Below are 12,681 nucleotides of genomic sequence, written 5' to 3' on the forward strand. Positions count from 1 at the left end.
GTTTAGAGGCCTGGGCAGGTAAGCATCTCTGCCTTGTTTGCTGTATTTTTGAATTTTTGGAGGATTTTTAAGTCCTCTTTTTGTGCTATTGCTGTTTAGTGAAAGCTGAGTTTGTTCCAAAGATGAAAAAACACCAGCTGGGCTAGAATGACACTGACTTTCAGGGACTGGTCGTACAACGTCCTTTTAGCTCCATCAATCACTGTATGAGAGACGAATGTGCCAATAGACGTGGTGCACCATAGCAAGCTCCCACCCGCCAAGATCAGAACCGCTATATGCACAAAACAACTAATCCCCTACAGAATCTGTAAAGTATTGTCTGGTACAAGAGGTTCGGCAAGAACCATACGGTAAAGTCCATAGTGTATAAGTACGGAATTTCCTCATTTTTAGAAATCCTCCAATAAAATGATCATGCCCGTATCACCAACATAAATATAAGTAATATAAATGGAAGCCAAAGTTTTGTGTAGCAAGACAGTCGTAAAAACAGTCAAAGTTAGATAGTTAGATGAATGGTCAAAAATGTTTGTGAGTAATCAAGTCCTAGAATTTTCAGATGACCTGACTTTTCAAGAACATTTGTGGGGTCCATACTCTGGGTTGTACAGATGTGGGTACGTGGATGAGAATTTGTTGGAATAGTAGTTTGGTATGGGATTGATCAAGTGTTGGAATTCATTGTGGAATGGGGTAAAATTGGATCTACTAATGAAAATATTCTCTATTACTTGTTTCAAATTACTCTACTGGGGCCACTAAGCAGAAAATAAAACTTATATGAAAAAAACCTAATAATTTGTAGGTGGTGTGGTAGGTCTCAAAGCAGGGGGAGATACAAAGGCCTGGTAGGGATGGGCATGTGGGGCAATAGTACCGGGAATCACTCAGTTTAACAGGCTTCCTGCAAACCCGACATCGTTTTTGAGGATACCTTTGGGTGGGAGTGACAGGGGCAGGGTGAGGAAAATGGCGATCTGCAAGTCTCCGTGAACCCTTTGACTCAAAGGCTTCCCCCGATGCCATTGACTCAAACATGAGGCCCTCAATAACTTTTTCCTGAAACTGTAGGAATGTAAGGGGTCCTTGGGATATATTATACAGGACAAAGCTGTTGTATGTGGCGGTTTGAATTAGGTAGATTGCCACCTTTTTGAACCAGGCCCTGGTCTTCTGTTTGACCAGGTATGGTTGCAGAACCTGGTCTGATCAACGCCACCCATAAATTTATTATAGTCTGTGATGCAGACTGGTTTTACCTTGTCCCTGGTGGCACCCCTCTCTCTGACAATCACAGTGGTTTCCGCATACAGTGTGGTTAGCATGTAGATGTCCTTCCTGTCTTTCCACTTCACTGCAAGAAATTGGTCATTTGCGAGTGAGAATGACGCCCCCCTTCTCCAAATGTCTGGACACCAACTGTGACGGAAACCCCACTCTGTTTTTCCTGATTGTTCCACAGGTCCCTGTATTTGCAGCGTGGAGGGATTTATGTAGGGGGACGCTTGTGTAATAGTTGTCCATATACACATGGTACCCTTGATTTAGAAAGGGCGTCATTAGCTGCCACACAATTTTGACTGGGATGCCAACTTTCTGGGGGCAGTTTGGGGGGTTTATTTGGTGGTTCCTTCCTTCATAAATTAGGAAGGTGGAAATGTACCCTGATGAGCTCTCACAAGTTTTGTATAATTTGAATCCATATTTGGCACGCTTGGAGGGGATAAATTGGTGGAATGACAGACGGCTCTTGTAGCTCATCAAGGACTCGTCGACTGCCACATTTTTCTCTTGAGTATAGGAATTTAGAAATGAATTTTGCAGGAGGGAAATTAGGGGTCTCAATTTATTTAGCCAATCATAATTGGGGTCAGTTCTTGGGGGGGCTTGGAAATTGTCACTGAAATGGAGGAATCCCTTCAGGGCTTCGTAACGGACTCGGGACATGACGGCTGCAAATACAGGGGTGCTGTGGACAGATTTTGTTGCCCAGTAAGGGCAGAGTGTGTATTTTTTTTTATTTTTTACTAAACCCGTATTCAGGGTAATGCCTAAAATTTTTTTTATTTCAGGGACATTTGTGGGGATCCAGGACCGGGAGTGAAAGGCAGTGGGTTTTTGGGAAATGAATTGTCGGACATATAGGTTGGTTTGGTGGACGATTAATTATAGGACTTCGGGGATAATGAAAATTTGGAAAAAGATTAATGGACGTAAAATTGGCGACATCTACTCTTATTCCAGGGACAGCAGAAAAAGGGGGAATTTGAGGGGAAAATGAGGTATCATTATACCACAGCGATGGGGAGGACTGTGGTACTTGGTCCTGCCTCTGAAGCTTCAGCAGTGACGACCGACTCTGCTACCATCGGGCTGAGGGATCCCGTGGAGGAAGAGTCATTGTCATGGTCTGAAAACTGCTCAGCTTCAGAGGCAGGTTCTGTTTCGCTGTCGGAGCAAAGCAGGCTGTAAGCTAGCTCCGTGTTGTAATTTCTGTGGGCCGTTGTATTTCCCTCCCTAATGAAATACTAACCCTAATCTAACCCTAGTATTTTTTTTATTCCTAACCCTAATATGTGTAACCCTAGCACGTGTAACCCTAGCTCTAAAAAATTATTTAACCCCTTTACCCCCAAGGGTGGATTGCACGTTCATGACCGGGCCAATTTTTACAATTCTGACCACTGTCCCTTTATGAGGAAATAACTCTGAAACGCTTCCATGGATCCTGGTGATTCGGACATTGTTTTCTCGTGACATATTGTACTTCATGTTAGTGGTAAAATTTCATTCACATAACTTGCGTTTATTTGTGAAAAAAATGGAAATTTGGCAAAAATTTTGAAAATTTTGCAATTTTTCCACTTTGAATTTTTATGCCCTTAAATCACAGAGATTTGGCATGCAAAAAACTTAATAAGTAACATTCCCAACATGTTTACTTTACATCAGCACAATTTTGGAACCAACATTTTTTTTGTTAGGAAGTTATAAGGGTTAAAAGTTGACCAGCGATTTCTCATTTTTGCAACACCATTTTATTTGGTGACCAGAAAAATGCCCACAGGAAAATTGCCCACAAGAAAATTGCCCACACGGAAAACTGCCCACACGGAAAACTGCCCACACGGAAAACTGCCCACACGGAAAACTGCCCACACGGAAAATTGCCCACACGGAAAATTGCCCACACAGAAAATTGCCATTTGCATCATCACAAAGTTTCAGATTTCTGATATTTGAGGTGCAAGGTGAGGATGTTCACATGATATTTGAAAAATGCCAACAGAAAATTGCCCACAGAGATGAATACCCACAGGAAAACAGTAGCGAGTTATAGGTAAGATGCTCTGCAAGACAGAGAGTAGCATAGATCTATAGGTTAAATGCTCTGCAGGACAGGGGGATAGTATGCAAGTATACGTGAGATGCTCTGCAGGCCAGAGAATAGTATAGAATTATAGGTTAAATGCTCTGCAGGACGGGGGATAGTATACAGGTATAGGTGAGATGCTCAGCAGGGCAGGAGAATAATATACAATTATAGGTGAGATGCTCTGCAGGATATAGAATAGTATAGAATTATAGGTTAAATGCTCTGCAGGACAGGGGGATAGTATACAGGTATAGGTGAGATACTCTGCAGGGCAGGAGAATAATATAGAATTCTAGGTGAGATGCTCTGCAGCACATTTGCGTCTGCTTTTTGAGGGCAGGAGTCATGATAATGTTCTGTTGGATCTTTTGTTTTTAGAACTGAATGGCACTTTTAAGAGCGATGCAGTCGGCATTTCCAAGTCACCACTGCATTGATAGTATGAAATGCAAGATATTCAAACCCCAAGTAAATCATAACTTTGTTGTTCCTCTGGCTAGAATACTTTAGATGAACTCAAAATACACTTTTATTGAAAAGAAATTAAATAATATGGGGAGAGAGCTATTAACCCCTTCACCCCCAAGGGTGGTTTGCACGTTCATGACTGGGCCAATTTTTACCACTGTACCTTTATGAGGTCATAACTCTGGAACGCTTCCATGGATCCCGGTGATTCTGACATTGTTTTCTCGTGACATATTGTACTTCATGTTAGTGGTAAAATTTCATTCAAATAACTTGCATTTATTTGTGAAAAAAACGGAAATTTGGCAAAAATTTTGAAAATTTCGCAATTTTCCAACTTTGAATTTTTATGCCCTTAAATCACAGAGATACGGCACACAAAAAACTTGATAACTAACATTTCCCACATGTTTACTTTACATCAGCACAATTATGGAACCAAATTTTTTTTTTGTTAGGAAGTTATAAGGGTTAAAAGTTGACCAGCGATTTCTCATTTTTACAACACCATTTTATTTTTAGGACCACATCACATTTGAAGCCACTTTGAGGGGTCTATATGATAGAAAATACCCAAAAGTGACACCATTCTAAAAACTGCACCCCTTAAGGTGCTCAAAACCACATTCAAGAAGTTTATTAACCCTTTAGGTGCGTTACAGGAATTTTTTTGAATATTTAAAAAAAATGAACATCTAACTTTTTTCACAAAAAAAATACTTCAGGTTCAATTTTTTTTTTTTTCCAAGGGTAACAGGAGAAATTGGACTTCAAAAGTTATTGTGCAATTTGTCCTGAGTACGCTGATACCTGATTTGTGGGGGGGGAACGACTGTTTCGGCGCATGGCAGAGCTCAGAATGGAAGGAGCGCCGTTTGACTTTTTCAATGCAAAATTGGCTGGAATTCAGATCGGACGCCATGTCACGTTTGGAGAGTCCCTGATGTACCTAAACAGTGGAAACCCCCTACAAGTGACCCCATTTTGGAAACTAGACCCCCACAAGGAACTTATCTAGATATGTGGTGAGAACTTTGAACCCACAAGGGCTTTACAGAAGTTTATAACGTACAGCGGTACAATTAAAAAAATCATATTTTTTCCACAAAAATGATCTTTTCACCCCAATTTTTATTTTCCCAAGGGTAACAGGACCCTAAAAGTTATTGTGCAATTTGTCCTGAGTACGCTGATACCTGATTTGTGGGGGGGAATGACTGTTTCGGCGCATGGCAGAGCGCAGAATGGAAGGAGCGCCGTTTGACTTTTTCAATGCAAAATTGGCTGGAATTGAGATCAGACACCATGTCGCGATTGGAAAACCCCTGATGTACCAAAACAGTGGAAACCCCCCACAAATGACACCATTTTGGAAACTAGACCCCCTAAGGAACTTATCTAGATGTGTGGTGAGAACTTTGAACCCCCAAGGGCTTCACAGAAGTTTATAACATACAGCCGTACAATTAAAAAATCATATTTTTTCCACAAAAATGATCTTTTCACCCTCAATTCTTATTTTTCCAAGGGTAAAAGGACCCTAAAAGTTATTGTGCAATTTGTCCTGAGTACGCTGATACCCCACATGTGGGGGTAAACCACTATTTGGGCGCATGACAGAGCTCGGAAGGGAAGCAGCGCCATTTGAAGTTTTTGGCTGGAATTGAGATCGGACACCATGTCGCGATTGGAAAACCCCTGATGTACCTAAACAGAGGAAACCCCCCACAAATGACACCATTTTGTAAACTAGACCCCCCAAGGAACTTATCTAGATGTGTGGTGAGCACTTTGAACCCCCCCAGTGCTTCACAGAAGTTTATAACGCCCGGGCGTGAAAATAAAAAATTTGTATTTTTTCCCACAAACATGATCTTTTAGTCACCATTTTTTTTATTTTCCCAAGGGTAACAGGAGAAATTGGACCCCAAAAGTTGTTCTCCAATTTGTCCTGAGTATGCTGATACCCCATATGTGGGAGAAAACTACTGTATGGGCACACGTCGGGGCTCGGAAGGGAAGTAGTGACGTTTTGGAATGCAGACATTGATGGATTGGTCTGCGGGTGTCATGTTGCCTTTGGAGAGCCCCTAATGTACCTAAACAGTGGAACCCCCCCCACAAATTACCCCATTTTGAAAACTAGACCCCCTAAGGAACTTATCTAGATGTGAGGTGAGCACTTTGAACCCCCAAAGGCTTCACAGAAGTTTATAATGCCCGGGCATGAAAATAAAAAAATCGTATTTTTTCCACAAACATGATCAATTAGTCCCCAATTTTTTCATTTTCCCAAGGTTAACTGGAGAAATTGAACCCCAAAAGTTGTTGTCCAATTTGTCCTGAGTACACTGACGCCCCACATGTGGGAGAAAACTACTGTATGGACACACGTCGGGGCTCGGAAGGGAAGCAGTGACGTTTTGGAATGCAGACTTTGAGGGAATGTTCTGCGGGTGTCATGTTGCCTTTGGATAGCCCCTAATGTACCTAAACAGTGGAAACCCCCCACAAATGACCCCATTTTGGAAACGAGACCCCCTAAGGAACTTATCTAGATGTGTGGTGAGCACTTTGAACCCCCAAGGGCTTCACAGAAGTTTATAATGCCCGGGCATGAAAATAAAAAAATCGTATTTTTTCCACAAACATGATCAATTAGTCCCCAATTTTTTCATTTTCCCAAGGTTAACTGGAGAAATTGAACCCCAAAAGTTGTTGTCCAATTTGTTCTGAGTACGCTGACGCCCCACATGTGGGAGAAAACTACTGTATGGATACACGTCGGGGCTCGGAAGGGAAGCAGTGACATTTTGGAATACAGACTTTGAGGGAATGTTCTGCGGGTGTCATGTTGCCTTTGGATAGCCCCTAATGTACCTAAACAGTGGAAACCCCCCACAAATGACCCCATTTTGGAAACGAGACCCCCTAAGGAACTTATCTAGATGTGTGGTGAGCACTTTGAACCCCCAAGGGCTTCACAGAAGTTTATAATGCCCGGGCATGAAAATAAAAAAATCGTATTTTTTCCACAAACATGATCAATTAGTCCCCAATTTTTTCATTTTCCCAAGGGTAACAGGAGAAATTGGACCCCTAAAGTTGTTGTCCAATTTTTCATGAGTACGCTGACACCCCATATCTGGGAGAAAACTACTGTATGGACACACGTCGGGGCTCGGAAGGGAAGCAGTGACGTTTTGGAATGCAGACTTTGATGGAATGGTCTGCGGGTGTCATGTGCGTTTGGAGAGCCCCTGATGTACCTAAACTATTGAAACTCCCCACAATTAACCCATTTTGGACACTAGACCCCCCACAGAACTTATCTAGATGTGTGGTGAGCACTTTGAACCCCCAAGTGCTTCACAGAAATTTTTAACGCTCGGACATGAAAATAAAAAAATCATTTTTTTCCACAAAAATGATATTTTTGCCCCCAATTTTTTATTTTCTTAAGGGTAACAGGAGAAATTGGACCCCAAAAATTGTTTTGCAATTTGTCCTGAGTAGGCTGATACCCTACATGTGGGGCTAAAACACTGTTTGGGCGCATGGCAGAGCTTGGAAGGGAAGGAGCACCATTTGAACTCAGAATTGGCTGGAATTGAGATCAGACGCAATGTTGCATTTGGAGAGCCCCTGATGTGCCCAAATAGTGGAAACCCCCAATTCTAACTCCAACCCGAACCCCAACACACCCCTAACCCTAACCCTAGCCCTAACGCTAACCCTAACCCTAATGGAAAAATGGAAATAAATACATTTTTTTTATTTTATTATTTTTCCCTAACTAAGGGCGTGATAACGGGGGGTTTGATTTACTATTTATGGCGGTTTTTATGTTTGGCAGCTGTCGCACGCTAGAAGACGCTTTTTATTGTAAAAATAGTTTTTGCATCACCACATATTGAGAGCTATAATTTTTCCGTATTTTGACCCACAGAGTCATGTGAGGTCTTATTTTTTGCGGGACGAGTTGACGTTTTTATTGGCACCATTTTCGGGCACATGACATTTTTTGATCGCTTTTTATTCCGATTTTTGGGACGCAGAATGAACAAAAACCAGCGTTTCATGAATTTCTTTTGGGGGAGTGCGTTTACACCATTCCGCGTGCGGTAAAATTGATAAAGCGGTTTTATTCTTTGGGTCAGTACGGTTACAGTGATACCTCATTTAGGTCGTTTTTTTATGTTTTGTCGGTTTTATGCAATGAAAACTATTTAATATAAAAAATAATTATTTTTGCATCGCTTTATTCTGCGAGCTATAACTTTTTTATTTTTTCGCTGATGATGCTGTGTGGCAGCTCGTTTTTTGCGGCACAAGATGATGTTTTCAGCGGTACCATGGATATTTATATGCGTCTTTTTGATCGCGCGTTATTACACTTTTTGTTTGGCGGTATGATAATAAATCATTATTTTTTGCTTCGTTTTTTATTTTTATTTTTTAAGGGGTTCGCTAAAGGGGTTAACTAATGGGACAGTTTTATAGGGCTGGTCGTTACGGACACGGCGATAACTAATATGTGTACTTTTATTGTTTTTTTTTTTTATTTCCAAAAAATGGATTTATTTGGGTGAATATTTTTTTTTTTCCTAATTTATTTGGCGATTTTTTTTTAATTATTTTAACACTTTTTTTATTTTTTTTTTACTTTATTAAATAGTCCCAGGTGGGACATCACTGTCCTGTGACAGATCGCTGATCTGTCACATCACAGATCACTGTGACAGATCAGCAATCTGTCACAGGCATTGAAGAAGACTTCCTCTTGCCTGCGCTTTGCAGGCACTGAGGAAGCCAGCTTCCTGCAGGCCCCCGAAGGCCCCGGTCGCCATCTTGGATTCGGGGGCCTGCAGGAAAGGAGCCCCCCGCAGCAGCGCTGCACATTGCGCTGCTGTGGGGGGGCTCAGGGAAGCACGGAGGGAGCCCCCTCCCTGCCGATGCTTCCCTTTAACCCCCGGTACACAGCGATCGTGTTTGATCGCGGTGTGCAAGGGGTTAACGTGTCGGGGGCGGTCCGTGATAATCAGCTGACACCCAGCCGCGATCAGCGGCGCTCACCACGTGGGCGCCGCTGATCGCGGTAGACGTACTATCCTGTCCATGGGCATAGGGGCCCGGGTCCCATGGACGGGATAGTACGTCTCATGTCAGAAAGGGGTTAAACTACATGCTTTAACTAACCAAAATACAATTGGCTGGCACAGCAGGAAAGCCGATGTTCACTGGGGTTGTACCAAAAGGAATGACAGGATTGCCAATTGGAAACAATGGGGGTGGGGGAGCGCTAGAAGGAACATGTGAAATAATGTCAACAAGGAAAGCCAGTTGACTTCCATGGGCTCCATTGAAATACAATACAGCACAACACAAGCAGCAAAGAAAATGCAGAATGGATTTCACCACAGGTCTCTGGGTCCAGCTTACTTCTCCGGGTTCTACAGGTTCGGGTCACTCATACCTAGTCCCAAAGTACAGATTATGTTCTTGCGAGCTGTCAGTCCGCTGTGCTAAAAATAATTCCACTCTCAGTGTGGTGTGTATGGGCCTAGAGACCCTTAATCAAATCTATTCTGCAATTTCTTTCATTCTATGCCTGCCTACACCTGCAGTATATGTGTATGATACATAACTACGTAGGATCTGTTCACTCTTACTCTTGGTAGTCATAAGTGGACAGGGAAGGAAGTGCAGGCGCCAGATTCACTGCCACTGAAATCAATGGGAGAGCGGCGCTGCTCTGGCACTTCTGGCTCCTGTGTTGGTCAGTGACATCACTATGGAGATGGATCGCCCCCAGGGCTGTGGGGTTACTCGGTACCGGGCCGGTGTCTCAGAGGGATCTGTCACGGTGGCGGTAACCCGGTCCGTGGCCCTGGGCGTCCATTCAAAAGGGGTGAAACGTAGCTGAATAAAGTTTATAGGTAAATGATACGTGACACCACCTGTGGTGCTCGGCAATGAAGGGGTTAAGCCGACGCTGCGGTGCAGATCCTCTGGGACAGATGGTATAAGGCAGCAAAGATGTGATAGCTCCCCACAGGTAGAGCTGTAGTTCCAGGGCAGTAGTAATAGGTGTTGAGGAAGAGGGTGTAGTGTTAGGCACAGAGATGTAGCAGTGCTGAAGGGGTTGCAGGAAGAAGGCAATGACACAACAGGGTGCAGTTTCCTTTACCTTTACTTTGCTTTGCTTTGTAAGTGCAGTCCAGGATCCAGATTACAGATGGAACAGGAGTTAATCAGCCTGGAAGCAACTTAGGAATCTCTCTATGAGATGGGTTGTGTAGTCTCCTTTCTAGCGCTTATCTGAGTCACTTGCGGTTCTGAGTTACACTGAAGTTCCTCTTGCTTGTTCTCTTTTAGAACTCCCCTCGTATGGCAGGCAGCCGTAGCCTCCTCTTTCTGGCTCACACACGTTGCTGCTGTGCCTCTGAGTCTTAGTTGGGAACAAGGGAAAAAAAAATGGAAAGAGAGGCGCATAGAGTGTACCTGTGTTAAAATTTGCTTCCCTAACTAAATAAACAGGGTGCTCACCTTGGGGGGTTGTGCCATCCTTGCATAACTCCGGTGTAAACGTTAGTGGTGGGTGGGGAACGTCTCCTCTCACCTAGGGAGGGCACTGCACGTGGCTGTCAGTAAACTCCGCTCTCCTGTTCGGTCCGTCTCTTGCCGGCTTCCGGACGTGATCCTGTAGCCGGCCCCAGTCGTAGGTACGGTACCAAAGATCCTGGAGTTTTTAAGTGTCGCCCACCAACCGCAAGTCCTCTCACACACAATTGCCCTACAAGCTGCTCCTGCCGCTAGTCCTCAAAAAGAGGAAATTTAGTAAAGTGCTGCAAAAAAAGTGGTCTATAGGAGAGCTAAAGGAGAGGCAAACACTAGAGTTGAGCGACTTTTGGTTTTTTAGGGTCGCGTTTCGTTTCATGAAACCCGACTTTTCCAAAAGTCGGGTCGAGCAAGATCGTCCGATTATAGGGAAAAGTTGGGGTCGTCCCGAAACACGAAACCCAATGTAAGTCAATGGGGAATAAAAGTCGGCAGTGAGAGGAGGACAGGAAACACACCAACAGTGCCCATTTGAATGCCAAAAGCATCAATTCTTCTTACTTAAGCTTGTCAACCTTAATTAACTTCATAATACAAGTAACGCACTGAAAAATGGGGGTTATTTGGCTACAGTTGTGGGGGGGGGGAGGACTGGCTCCAGGTTTTCATGTGCCCTGGGCGAAAGAGCGCCCCTTTAACACATACCACAACTCATCATGCTCCGATACGGCAGAGAAATAGCGGTATAGTACAATGAAAAATACTTCACTTTTTACAGCTCATGACAAGGCCCATCTATTTCTCCATACAGAATCATTGGTCCCATATAATGTTTGAAACAGTATATGATGAGCTCCACATAATGCTACAGTATATGTTGGTCCCCATGGATGAAGCTCCACTGTCTTATGGGCCCAAATAATGCTCCAAACATAATGGGCCCCATTTCTAATGCTCTAGTGTATAATGGGCCCTGTAAATGCTGCTCCAGAGTCTGATGTTCACCTTTGGAATGTTCCAGTGTATGGTGGGCCCCCTCTATCATTCTCCAGAGTATAGTGCTCCCCAAAAATTGCTGTCCCAACATTGAAAACAATCAAATAAGTCTCCTCGCTAGGGAATCCCTGTACTAGTCTGGACTCCTCGTCGTTCCCATCTTCCATCTCACTGCACAGTATTTCAACCTTGCAAGTGCTGTGATCCTGAGCAAGCAGGGGGGGCCCACTCGTTGGCGACGGCACTGGCACAGGGCCCCTGATAGTACGGTGGTGTGTCTGATGGCGGGTGGGCCGAACCTGCACTTTCATCTGCAGCTTCCTCTTTGTCACCGTGTAAGATGGAACTGTATATGGGAAGGGTAACCTGAGTTTCATCAGGGTCAGATTCAGGCCGTGTAGCGTGCGAGGGGAATGTAGTGGTCTGGGTCAATGTACCAGCAGATTCATTGAGCAGTGGCTGGTCATCAGTGCACTTGTGTCGCCCCCAGGAGTACGGTCGCCACAGTGGCATTACCTTCCTCCTAGGGAGTGTGATGTCATGCTTGGGAGCAACGAAGGATCTCTCTAGCAGGTTAACTGGTTGGGCGGCGTTATTCCCATGAGTCATGACCCTCCAAACAGCGTTCATGAAGGCAAAGTGTTTGTTTTACGTGGGCAGTATGGTTGCAAAGCTGAACCTTAAAGGAATGTCCAGAAGGGCACCACCAGGAGTGGAGCCTACGGTTTAATTCGACTCCACCTGGGAAACCTCAACCATGCAAGCTACAGAACAGATGCACACATTGCAAGCTTAATTCCGTTAACGAACGAGACTCCGTCATGCCCCGCGGTCCGAGTCCGGCTTACTAGAGGGACACGTGAGGCTCTGGCACATGAGATTGGCCAATAACTGGTGTGTCATGCCCTTACATGTCCGTGGCTGCATGTGCGCTACACTGAAAAGGCCAGCGTTTGTCGCTTACAGGTGCAGATAACCCGCTAAACAACGTTAGTGATGGGGATCTGTGATTACAATTATTACCCACGAACGATGATTTCCCAGTAAGTGCAGGTCAACTGCAGTTCCGGAATTAGGCCTAACCGTCATTCCTGAAAAAATGAAAAACTTACGTGTGCAAACCACAGGTGCTGTAGCTTGCTTAACAGCTCGCCAGCCGTTCTCAGGCCCAGTATGGATTACACGTGATTGCACAAAGGTGAGAAAGGGTACCGTATCCCCGGATAACATGTATGGATAGCATAGTGTACACATTCAAAAGATATGTCTATACATCA

The sequence above is a fragment of the Dendrobates tinctorius genome, unplaced genomic scaffold, assembly GCF_039654945.1.
Source record: "Dendrobates tinctorius isolate UK_male_01 unplaced genomic scaffold, ASM3965494v1 ptg000015l, whole genome shotgun sequence".
NCBI classification, from domain to species: Eukaryota; Metazoa; Chordata; class Amphibia; order Anura; family Dendrobatidae; genus Dendrobates; species Dendrobates tinctorius.